The 12,900-nt window shown below is 31.5% G+C and overlaps 1 pseudogene; it reads right to left on the reverse strand.

Moving 5' to 3' along the window:
- Window positions 1-12,900, reverse strand: part of LOC124352917 — a 42,939-nt pseudogene that overhangs the window by 16,948 nt on the left and 13,091 nt on the right.

Below are 12,900 nucleotides of genomic sequence, written 5' to 3' on the forward strand. Positions count from 1 at the left end.
AAACTGTTGAATTCCTTAAAATTATCCAATGCTAATAAAGAATTAGGTATTTAAAAAAATACAAAATCAGTCTATTGTTTTTATGTTAGTACTTATGATAAATATTTACATAACTTGACCATACATTATCCTCACTACTCCTGCTCTAAAGCTTATGACTGTATGTGTGGTATAAATAAATAGATGTCCTGATTAACTGACTGAATGATTCCTGAACGCCCAGCAAAAGCTATGAAAGATAGGGACATGAAATTTGGTATATAGGTTTATCTTGTGGGCTAGAGGTGCAGCAGTAAGGAAGATTTTTCTCTTCGACCTCAGTACTCCGTCCCATTAGTCTCTAAAGTTGTCAAAACTCCCATATGGTATGCATAGCAGCAAACACGTGTTATTGTGAAAGACCCTGTTAAATGTCATCAACTGTTTCTATGTAAATATTATAAATATGACAACACAATTATATGTTTGGTTAATTTAAGTTCCATTTTAAACTCCTTTACATTTATTGTCTTGAAAGCATGCAGAATGCTTAAAAGTAACAATACTTCTAATTTCAACTTTTTGTAATCAATGTTGAGCATGGAGGTTATCAAGATAATAAAATTGGAAGTTTTCATAAAAATATACATTTAATTGTAAATTTTATCAAATATTAGGTATGCAGTGCTTGAACAGTAGTATAACGCAGATATCAATGACTAAGTTACAATCTAACCTTTGCTAAAGATTTAAACACTGTTAAAAAACCCACCTTAATTGTTTTTAACTGACATAGGCTCTTCAAACCTTTAAATACATATATAGTACTTTCTTAACCACAAATTCAACTATGGAACTGGAAATACCTTAGACTGAAAGTAAATTGGACTGAAATATATATTTAAACAACAATTTTTTTTTTTTAACCCCAGAAAAACAATGTGGATCAAAGCATAATACTGTATTTTTGAATTTTTTTTCTAGCCAGTTATGTAACTGAATTATAGATAATGTTTGTATTTTAGTAAAACGATCGATCAGCAACTTATTTTGTAAAACTTTGTGTTTTATATTTGGATGTCTCTGACACATGTTTGTTTTCTGCAGCATAATCCTATGGTTTATAAACAAACACAGTACTAGTTAATGTCCACGGCAGAGCCTTCTAGTGAGTTAGATTGTGTTTGGTCACAAACAAGATTATATTCTAGTTTCCTTCATTAACTAAAAAAATAGTAGTTCAGTTAACCAAAACACTATAAAATTTAATATTTTGTTGAGTTTTAACCAAACCCTTGCACTCTTTTTTATCAAAAACTTTTCTACATAAACAATGTAGTTTAAAAAACTATACCAAATATCATGAACACTATATAACTATGTTTTATACTAAAATTTATATACTTCACATGTTTATTACATTATATTATAGCCTGTTCATTAGCTAAATAGCAATAGCTCCGTCAACAAAATCACAAAAAAAGTTGAATTTTAGTTCTTCCAAATCTTTGCACTTTTTGCGTGTTTGCTTGGATTTGTGTAAGAGCACAAATGTCGTATTTTTACCAAAAATCTACGTAAAATTTAAAAAATAAAGACAAATTAATTAAATAACATTTTCCACATAAAGAATTAAATTATCTATAAAAACTACACCAAATATCATAGATTATATATAACTATGTTTAGAGTAAAAGTCTCTATGCTTTCAAAATTTACAAACAAAATTCAAATTTTTAAAATTATTATAGAAATTAAATTTTTTTATATGCATCACATTCTTATAAATTACATTATGTTATAGCCTGTTTCATTAACTTAAATACAATAGCTCAGTCAACCAAATAGCAATGTAATTGAAATTTTGGTGAAACCTTTGCTAGACTCTTGCATTTTTTGAATGTGTAACTGGATTTGTACAAGGAGGATAGGTGCAGGAATAGAGTGGTTAATGGGTTAACTTATCAATGCTGTCACTCACACACGATTCTGATGAAATATTTACAAATACAAACATTACAGACATCACACAAATAAATTTTGACTTAACAAAACATAGTGCTGATATAATGATATAATTTAGATAGGCTATTGGTCCTACAAAAAAATCTTTGAGAATCATGAAAAATTTAAGATATACAGATTCTGTTAAAACATATTTTTTTCTGAACTTGGAATTCTGACAGTATATGTTTATACATATTTGAATCAATAATTTATGTAAAACAATTTTTTGATCCCATACTAAAAAACCATTAAACATGCATATAATACTCGTTTTAATAGACATATCTATCAATACAATCTTGAATTTTACAAACAGAAAACATATTACAGAGGTGTTAGATATTTACATAATTTACCAACAAAATTTATAATGAAAACAGATCTGTTAAAATTTAAAAAAAGAAGTCAAGGATTATTTAACCTTGTCTCTATATTCTTTTGAGGAATATTTCAATAAAAAACTGATAAATTCATTCAAAGAAGAATTGAAGATAAACTGTTAAGATGTCACTTTTTTAAATTATATTTTAAAATTAATATTTGTTTTAAGTTTCATTGTAGTGACACTATTCTTTGTACATTGTACATATTACAGAATAAAGTAGTTTGACTATGACTATGTGATTGTATAAGTCCCAGCCAAGAAAACGCCTATGCCTTATATCAAGAACGTCACTATGTTGAAACTTGCTACTAGCGGTATAGTCGGTGAGATGTTCAGGGCCAATGATGTGACACAGGATAATAGTGGAAATATTGTGATGTTGGACGTCTTCCCATAAAGGATTGGAAAAAATTAAGGAAACTGAACCTACACTAAAATTAAAACTTGTGCTGTTAAATAATCATGAATTATTATACCCAATAAATTTTAACTAATTTTTACACATTTTTTCCAATATTGTTGTTTTAGTTAGAAAACATTTATCATGGATCTTACCATCTGCTTCATCAGCTCGGACAAGAAGTGAAATGCCTTTAAGTCTTTCAACGTAGTTGGATGAGACATGGCCCGTTCCTCTGTCATCCCACTGGCGGTCTGCGTTGAGCGCATACAGCTTGACTCGCCTCCGTGTATCCGTCATGGCCTTGTCTCAGAGTGCAGTCACTTCACATCTGCACAATAATAATTTTACATCAAAGTGCTATCAATAAAAAGTTAATTACATTTTAGCTTATGTTTGAAACCTTATTAGTGTACCTAATTATTGGTATAACAATTTGAAAATAGGCTAAATTTACAATTAAAATTATACTTTTTTGCATGATTTCAAGACGTAATATGCTCCTACCCACTAAATACAATCTGTTAATTAGACTATAAAGATATTGTTTTCCAAACTAAAGATTCAACTATTTCAGTACTATCATTCTCTTTACGGCAGTATAATGCTCTAAGCTAGAGGAGATAATGTCTGCTTTACCAGCAATCAACAAAAATATATTTTAAAAACCAAAATGACAGTAAGTGATTTTAAAAAACCAACAACGTGCTGTTTACTTGAACTGCTAGTTCTTTCGCATCCACTGACAGCTATTCAAATCTATTTGTTTTAACAACCAAACATAATTTCTGGCAAAAGGAACAAGAAAGAGTCTATGCGTTTATGGCTTGATTTGACACAGGCTCAACTATGATCTATTACTACTTGCCTACGTACTCAGCACTTGTTTTCTTATTCACAGTTAGTTTTCTGACAATAATAATAAATTATTTTTAAAAGTAGATTTTTAAGCACTGAGTGATATGTTTATATATTCAAAAGATCTTAATAAGTAGCTTGTGTAAAAGTTTCATAATATTTAACAAAAAACCAATACAAGGTTTACGTTTGGAGATAACCTTCTAAATTTATTTATGTTTTACAAAGCCCTAAGTCTTGTAAAGGTTAGTATAAAACATTTTCTTTAGTTGAACGATAGCAACTATTACAGAGGTTAAGAAAGGTTTGAATAAAAATACTGAAATTGGAAAGAATTTAAAAATTCAAACCCTTGGTTGTTGTTACATTATGCACAGTAGTTACTAAAAAATAACAACAAAATCCTAAATAGTGTAACAAAAATAGTGAACTCGGTAAAGAGATTAAAAGGACAGACAAACATTGATGAAGTAGAGAAGTGTTTGTGATATTACATTCTTGAAATATTTTGGTGTGAGAGTCAAGTGTTTTAGCTAATGTTTAAAAATACATATGCCCAAGTTTAGGAAAAAATTATTTTAGAACTAGAAAGGACAACTTGTCTAAGAAACACAATGACATTTCTTTTGAAATAATCTAAAGGTGAAAGTGAAGGTATCAAACAACAGGTAGTGAGAAGTAAATTATTCTATGTGGACAAAACTAGACCATTTTTTAACGTAGCCTACACCTGACAAACATCAACTTTCATATCAAGCAGAGTGCAGGAAGATTTAAAAAAGAATATAATGGCTCCTATTACTCTTTTGACATAGTCAACATGGAAAACTTCCTTATTGATTATAGGAAGTCAACAGTTTAAAAAAAAATGTAAAGTAAATGTTTGTTAAATAAAAATGAACAAAAGAAAAGGAATGATAAGTGAAATCTTTGAAAAGCTAGACAAGAAAACGTTCCAACAAAGTCATTATATTTTGTTATTAATTAATAACTGTACAGCACACCTAGCATTATTTGATTACTGAAAATTTTTTTTTGTCTCTCCCAACATGATCAACAAGTTCAAACAATGCACCAGGGAATAAAAATATTGTAAGCAATGCTAGACAGCAATGCTTTACTATTTATACTTGTCCAAAATGTACTTTTGGTTCCATTTTTTTATAAAAACCAGAAACTGAAGATTGATATACATTCAATGCAGCCTATATGAGCAACAGAGCTTGGAATCAAGTTTCTGACAATTACAAACAGATTCCACAAAACCAATTTCTGTCAAAATGATCATGAAAAACTCCCAGAAATTGAACCCGAGACTGATATTGTGTATGTGGAGGTAGAACAACTTTGTCAAAGTAACACTGTCACAAAGTGTGCGAAGATCTGACTAAGATTAATATTTTTACCAATTTAAGTATCAAAATACTTGATTTTTTTGTTAAAACAACAAAGAAGTTTTGTCCCATTGACCAATTCCTTCTCCATCTCTCAGGCAATTAATTATATCAAAGGAGGGCTGAGATATTTTTTTTTAAATCAAAACAAAATGTAAATGATGTGATTTTAAAATCCCCTAGTAACATTTAGAGTTTACTTTCAACAAAGATTTAATTATACGGAGTAAATAAAATTTTTTCACCTAACATTGGTAAAATGTATAGGCTACAGTTTCTTTTTTTTTCTCTCTCTTGGGGCGGCCTACTGCCATGCACTTAAGCCTCAAGGGCTTTTTGCGCACCCCGGAAACACCATGAGGCCTACCAGTCTACAACTTCAGCAGTTCAACAAACCGCCGAAAACAACCTATCAAGTCCTCCTGGGAAAATTCACCACCCCTGTCCATGCTACCAAAGATGGCATACCGCTCTCTTGCTATTGCAGGGCAATCAAAGAGCAGGTGCTCATTTACTACTGTATAACCTGTACAAGGTGACCTGAAGACTACAATAATAATGTTGTTCTCAGATAAATAATATATTTCTTTTAAACATAGATTGATATTAATTTACAGTAAATATAGTACACAATATTATAAAACTGCATAAATTTACTTATAATTGTTTTTAATAATTTACATAATTATAATTAATATTTTTAGCTTGCAATAACCCTATAGATAGACCGTTTACAAAAAGAACCTGGATGATTTGAGTTCACGCAGTGTGGGGGGTAAATACCCCTCTGACGCTGTGATGCTGCCTCTTCTAGAATCCCCACCATTGCTCGGCATTCGCTCTATCGGATCATCGTATTGATCTGGCTCAGTCGGTCTCGTTTAATGCTGCGATTATTTCAGTTCAACCGGTCAGTACAGAGTTACTGAGCCTTCCCGCTAGAGCGTGTTATACCGGTCATTGTGCTGACCGAACAAAATGAACGACTGAATGTAATAACCGAGTGAACGAAAGGATCCGCCTGTATAGAGGAAGAAACAGTATATCGTGGAGTAAGTGGATAGATATATATAAAACAATAAATGTATTGTTTTAGGAATTTAGTAAATGTAAATAGATCTATTAAAACTGATAAAAAATGCAACTGTAAGTTATCAGGTACGTTACTAAATATTTTAGATGTTAATACTTATAATCAAGGACTTGGTTGATTGATATGCCTTTGATCTATCATAAGTAAGGTTATCCCTTACAATTAATGTTTTAAATAAATTACTAAAATTTAAACAGACACATTGCTCGTTTGAAAACCATTTTATTTTTATAAATAACAAGATATTTTATATACAATCGATTAACTTCCACCACTTTTCATAATATCCAGACGCCCTACTCTCTCTATTGAGTTATACGATTATGGTTTTATTCTTAATCGGTTAGCAGTGAACGAAAGGAACGGCTGAGCAATTTTGGGGGATCTAATGTAACCAAAAGTATAAACTTTATAGTTATAGTTAGTTCAATATGATGTTAAGCTATTTTTCATAGATAAGGGTTTTAAAATGAACTTAATTATAATATTGTAAGTTTTAACGGTCATTAAAAAAATAATATTAAAAAAAAAAATTTATTCACTTGGCAGGAAAAAGTGAACAAAATGTTCGAGGTGAACGGGTCTTTTGAAACACTCTGATCCGGATCACTCGTTCATTTGACTGACCCGTTAGAATTGAACGGATCAAGATCGAATGACACACCTCTATTTGGCCACTGCCAAGCTGCTAACCTCACAAGAAATGCAAGCTCCCTGGATACGTCTATGGTGCTGGTCCCACTCCCCACCACAAGGGGGATCCCTCCTGCTTGGTACAGCTTATAAATTTGCTTCTGCGCAGGTTCCTTTACGAGCAGTTTATCTATAGTTTACTCTATTTTGGTAAAAGTCCAATTGAACCATTTATGAAAAGTAATTTGTTCTACATAAACAATTTGTAAAAAAATAAAACATTGGTAGTAAATGCTCAGTTTTGCAACTACTTTCAATGTAAAATCTACACTTTAATCTTCAAATCCCCAAAAGAAATTTTTTCTGCCATGTCCAAAATTAGATTAAATAAATCCTATTGTAACTTGTCTAGGGCAATTAATAGTCCATTGTACGTCCATGTGATTTTTTTCCTGTGAAGCCACTTGTTAGTGTCACATCAGAGGGACAAGTTAATGATCACCTTTTTATACTAATAAAATAGAATACAAAAACAAATTAAGGAAATTAGTAACAAACGGGAAAGCATTTAAATAATGTTATGACATTATTTTTTTATATTGATTACATAGAATAAAATTTTGTCTCTTGGTGAGGCATAAATGTGATTGTTTTATATAACTATTCTGGGAAAAAAAAGCCTCATGTGCTTTCTTTTAAGATGTAAGCTTACAATATAACATAAGAAAATTTGTATTTTTTTTAGGTGCCTTCAAAATGTGGATGTGGCTCCTGGTAACCCATGAGAGAATCTTTTCTCCATTTCACAAAAGTGGTTACTTATTGATATCAAGCTGGGCAAGTTATAAATATTGTTAGGTTTCTTTGATATTTAAGTCTAGGCCATAGTTGGGTTTTTTGTTTTGTAATGTTAGTGTTAAATTTATGTTTTTAAAATTACATTACACGAGATTCTTCTTGTTACAGAAATTTATTATAACTATTACTGTGTACGATTTTTACATATCGAAGTTGGATAATATATTGAATTGTTCGATAAAAACAACCAAGTAACGAATGTAGGCTGATTATTAAAGTCTCCTCCTGTTGTTAATGAACTATAATTCTTGTACGATTATTATACAATATCGAAGTTTGGTAATGAACTGAATCATCCAATAATAACATCTGAATAACGAGTTAGGACGCTTATTAAATTCTACCCTCAAGTTCTGTCTAGTATAGGTGACGAATAAGGATAAGAATATTTTAATTATATTGAAGATTCACCTTTCTCATAAATTTCTGATTCTGAAAGTTTCTTCACGGGATCTCAATGAAAAATACAAAAATTTAACATTACATGAAGTTTTGTTAGTATTCCAAACCTCAGGACTTGATAGGTTGTTTTCGGCGGTTTGTTGAACTGCTGAAGTTGTAGACTGGTGGGCCTCATGGTGTTTCCGGGGTGCGCAAAAAGCCCTTGAGGCTTAAGTGCATGGCAGTAGGCCGCCCCAAGGGGAAAAAAAAAAGAAACTGTAGCCTATACATTTTACCAATGTTAGGTGAAAAAATTTTATTTACTCCGTATAATTAAATCTTTGTTGAAAGTAAACTCTAAATGTTACTAGGGGATTTTAAAATCACATCATTTACATTTTGTTTTGATTTAAAAAAAATATCTCAGCCCTCCTTTGATATAATTAATTGCCTGAGAGATGGAGAAGGAATTGGTCAATGGGACAAAACTTCTTTGTTGTTTTAACAAAAAAATCAAGTATTTTGATACTTAAATTGGAATAAGAACCCTTTTATTCACTTTCTAAAATCAGTTGGACATTGCTACCCCATATCTGAGAGCTTCTAAAAGGCCTTATCAGCATGTCCCATTTTCTGTTTAGTTGTTATGCGTTACGATATTTTTATGAGTTTTGTTATTGTTTGGCTATAATTAATTTATTTTGCAGGCAAATGATAAAAACACAATAGTTTTGTTATTTGATAAATTATCGATGATTAAGCTACACCAAGAAAACACCTAGGTCTGCATATCATAGTCTACTTTACCCCCAACTAATGATAACAAGTTTCTAAATTTATGTTGAACTTTTATTTTTACCAGAAAACTTCAAATTTAAGTTATTCAATTTTTAAATCTTTGGGTAGAGTACGATAAGTGGACCCGGTTTTTTATATCAATATTGACAAACGATATTACCCTCGATATAATGAACCAAAACTGATTTTTTAACAATAACTAAAAAATTTGTATCAACTTTTTCTTTAAAAACATTGCCTTTTATAAATAATAATGCAGTTGAGCTTGTGGAAAACTGTGAAAGGAAGTGCATTTGTGCAAAAGTGAAGTACGGTTTTCTAGATAGGATGCTTTCAACAACTTCTTGTTTTAATCATTGCTACCCATGAAAAAACAAATAATTACGCATATTTCGTATTTTGTGCTATAAATATTTGTTAAGTCACAGTTATTATAGGGAGACTTTCATAAGCGGCCTACACTAGTTATTTGATTGTTATTATAAAACAATTCGATATATATATTATCCAACTTCGATGTATGTAAAAAATCGTACACAACAAGAGCTATAATACATTACCGTAACAAGAAAAATATCGTACATTACAATTTTAAATAAATTTTACAATAACATTCCAAACAACAAAATCAACTACAGCCTAGATTTAGATATCAAAGGAACTTTAAAATATTTATAACTTTCCCCGCTTGATATCAATAAGTAACCGCTATTGTGAAATGGAGGAAAGAATTTTCCCCATGTGTTACCAGGAGCCAAACCCACATGTTGAAGCTACTTAAACAAATCTCATCAACTGTGGGAAATATCTTACATATTTTCCTCATATTCATCAGCATTTTCAAAGTCTCAAAATATTAGTTACTTCTTGTTCCTTCGGATAAAAACACTCAAACCATTCGATAATAGCAATCGAATATCAAGTGAAAGTCGCTTATTTAAGTCTATCCGTTATTATTTTGGGGTAGAGTACAATAAGCGGACCCGGTTTTAATATTAATTAGTATAATTATCGATACTTAATATTCGTATATCGAATACGCGTCTATAAATCATATCAAAATTCTTAAGTCATAATAACGATCATGTTTGAAATTAAAATAACTAATATAATACATATAGTGACGAATCTCATAAACGATAAATTAGATGAAACAATCAAACAAACAGAATACCATATAAAAACCTAGAACTGAAAACAGGAAAGCTAATAAATAATAATGAAATGATAAAACCATAACATATGACAGAAAATACGAAGTATGCATAATTCTTTAGGTTAATTTTCTCCTAAACGGTACGAAAAAGTGTTTATTATATGAAAGTATTTAGAGTTGACAAAAGCTGGTTATTGTTTAAAAAATTGATATCGATTGATTATATCGAAAGTAATATCGTTTGCATATATTGATATAAAAGCCGGGTTCGCATATTGTACTTTACCAATATTTCATTATAATTTACGAGTCTTTCCTTTTTTCCATTTCTAATTGTTTGTTTAATAATAATAGCTTCTTTATTATTTATATTGTCACTCTGTGTATTATATAAGTTATTTTAATTTCAAACATGATTGTTATTATGACTAATGATATTTTGATATGATATATAGATGCGTATTCGATATATGAAGAGTAGGGTACAATAAGCGGACCTGATTTTTTTATATCGAAATTGGCAAACGATATTACTCAGTCATAACCATCGATATAATCAATCGATACTAATTAATTAGGTAAATATTAAGATCAGCGACTACCGCTCCGATCGCCGTAATTTTTTGCATACTAACACAGGTTAACGTAATTTTCACTGAAAAAAAAAAAAAAAAAAAAAAATAGTCCCAATTGTCGCTAACATATAAAAACCAGTTTTTCGGCAGTACAATGTAGGCAATACAAAACACATAAATAACAAGATTTATGACTATCAAACTAAAAACAATGGCTGACCATGATGAGTTGACAGTAGTCACGTGACAAACAGGAAAGTTTCCGATTGGCCGGGCGGATCACGTGACCTATAGGACGGCTTCGATTGACTGCCAGACGTCAACTAACAAACCCACATGAGCAAGGAGTAATTAGTGAAGTTGTTGACATGGCATGCGATGGTTCTTGTCACACGCTATTCTTCAAAGCGAGTTTGTTTGATGATCGGGCATCACGTGACCTTTTGTGAGCATGATTCAACCTCATGATGATGTTATCGGATGCGACGCATTCTTTGCAAACGTAAATGAAAAATAATACTGAAATGAGCAGAATTTTGATCCAATTGAATAATGTTTTCCTTAAATTTCAAGCTAAAAATTAATTAGTTGTTATCGAGTTGAAACTAGTGCCTCCGGCCATCAGCGCGGACTTTGGCAGCACGCTGCCCCGCGGCTGATGTCAAGGAAAGAAAAACATCCCTCGAGATAGTACCTATCAGTAAAATATAAAATTCTAGAGGGACTGATCAGAAATATAAAAAATACCATTTAGGTAAATAAACAATTTTTAAAGTTTTAATTGTTTTTATTTAAATTTTGCTTAGTTAAAATTTTTTTTAATTTTTTTGGGGGGGGGTGGGGGTAAACGGCCCCGGCGACAATCGGGACTATTTTTTTTATTCGGTGAAATTACGTTAACCTGTGTTAGTATGCAAAGAATTACGGCAATCAGAGGGGTAGTCGCTGATCTTAAGATTTACCATTAATTATTTTTAACAATTAACTTAACCCTCTCCCGCTCCCAAGGCATGAATCGGCACGGCCACCACATAGCCACTGCAGCTTAAACAGCACAGATCGGCACGCAATGCTTTACCCTCTAGAGCCGATAAGTGCTGCTCTCGAGTAGCAATATTTTGTACTACTACTACGGGTTGTTTGCTATCAGGAGACCATTTACTTTACTTTTACAGTAGATTTATTCCATTATTTTGCTATTTATATTAGTTGTGCGGAAACAATGGCGGGTTGTAGTCGTACACTTCGTGGCAGTAAAATCGATCTCGTTATTAGTAGTGATTGCGACGATTCAAATGAGTGTAGTGATGTACCAGAGCCTTGTGAAATAGCCTAGTTGCATTGAGGATGTAGTTCGGAGTGATCACAGTGGCAGTGGCAGTGACGGCGAGCCAGACAATGACCTTCACCAAGTAACTGCGCAACAACCCCCGCGCCACCGGCTCCCAGCTGTCCGTGTGCCCCCTCCCTGGTCTCGTACAATCAACTTCATTGAACTAATATATAGTAAAATAATTAATATATATATAATTATAGTTAATTACAATGACAGAACGTGTGTTAAGTTGAGGCGCGATGTATTTTGACCGAGTGCGACCAGCAGAGCGAATTAATTGAGGTTAGAAGCACCGTGAGCGCCTGGAAAGAATGCGAGTGGGAGAGGGCTAAATAATCTGTATCAACAGCTGTAAACACATTCAAATACTTAATACACGTAAGGTAATATTTCAGTTTTACAAAAGTAACATTTGATTATTAAGAATGGCAGTCAATTTTAGAAAACTAAACATTGCTTTGAAAAATGATAAGGCATGTTTTTTGTGGCTTCAACATGTAGGACTCGTACCGAAAAACCCATTATGTGAAATTTGCGGGGAAGAAAACAAATATAACTGTAAGAGGAGCAAATATGGTCGTCTTCTGTTTTCCTAATTTTCGTTATAATAATTTGTTTGATCACTGTTAATATTAAATTCAAATTTTAATTTAAAACATATGTTTGTTGTTGCGGACTACAGATACTTTTATATCGATTGATAGTCTAGGATTTGAGATGCGAATATTAGGTATCGATGATTATATTCATTGATATAAAAAACCGGGTCCGCTTATCATACCCTACCCTAGGCTATATGAATATTAAGTATCGATGATTACACTAATCAATATTAAAACCCAGTCTGCTTATCATACTCTACCCAAATCTTTTTCAGGTAACTTTATTAATAATATAAAATAACCAATTGTTATTAATCAATCAATACCAAATTTCAACACTTACGAGTTTCATCATGAAATGTCATTGGGATCATAAAATAAGCACAATCTATTGAGATGTTTCTAAATCAAACAAAAAATCATAACAATCCAATCCTGTCTAATT

The sequence above is a fragment of the Homalodisca vitripennis genome, chromosome 1 (genome assembly GCF_021130785.1).
Source record: "Homalodisca vitripennis isolate AUS2020 chromosome 1, UT_GWSS_2.1, whole genome shotgun sequence".
Classification (NCBI taxonomy): Eukaryota; Metazoa; Arthropoda; class Insecta; order Hemiptera; family Cicadellidae; genus Homalodisca; species Homalodisca vitripennis.